Genomic DNA, 940 nt, shown 5'->3' with positions numbered 1-940 from the left:
CCTCAGTCATACACCCCCCCCCCCCCGCCGCTCTGCCCACATATGAGGGTCCCCCAAGTTCGGCACCTTCCAGCCCCAACTTTCCCCAATGGCTGCCCTCGCTTTGGTGTGGGAGTTGCCGAGGTTACCTGGCCAGGATCCTGTCAGCTCTCCTCTCTGAGGTGAGAAATATTCCCCTCTGACTCAGCACTGAGGACCTTCCACCAAGAAAGTCCACAGACACATCTCTCACCTGGGGACATTCCTTCCTCCCAATCCCATTTTTCCTGGCTCTAAAGTCAGTCGCCCTGTGAACACAACACTCCCAGATGAGAATCTGTGTACAATTCTGATGTTTTTGGAGACAGGGTCTGACTTTGTGTCCCAGACTGGGGCCCAAGGACACGACCACCCTTCACTGCCAGCCTCAAAATCATAGGCTCTGGTGATCCTCCTGCCCCAGCCTCTGGAGTGGCCAGGACAAAGGGCACCTCAACCCCAGACCACTTGTTTAAATGGGTGTGGAGTTGGGGTCTCCCCTCCTGGCCTAGGCTGGCCTTGGGCTCATGAGCTCAAGCCATCTTCCCACCTTGGACTCTCAGTGGTGGGATTCAAGGTATTGGTCGCCAGGCCAGTCTTTCTTGTTCGTTTTTGTCAAAGGACCGAGTCTGGGCTTGGGAGCTCATACTCATCATACCAGTGCTTTGGGATGCCAAGGTCAGCGACTGGACCAAGCTGGTGGGCAGAGACCTGCCCGGGCACTTTGTTGAGAGCCCATCTCTACCCTCCATCCCAAATGAGCTGGGCCTGTTGGCACACACTTGTCATTCTGGTTCCTGGGAAGTCCGGTAAAGGCATGCCAGATCCTGGTGGGGCAAGGCTGTGGTGGCCAAGAGCAAGCCTCCACTCATCAGCCTGGGTGATGGAGTAAGACTCTGGCTCAAAGAAAAAAAGGGAAAAA

Source organism: Carlito syrichta, unplaced genomic scaffold, assembly GCF_000164805.1.
Source record: "Carlito syrichta isolate Samal-C Ts95f unplaced genomic scaffold, Tarsius_syrichta-2.0.1 Scaffold316245, whole genome shotgun sequence".
Classification (NCBI taxonomy): domain Eukaryota; kingdom Metazoa; phylum Chordata; class Mammalia; order Primates; family Tarsiidae; genus Carlito; species Carlito syrichta.
The sequence above is the reverse complement of the archived record's forward strand: the minus strand, read 5'-3'. Positions refer to the sequence as shown.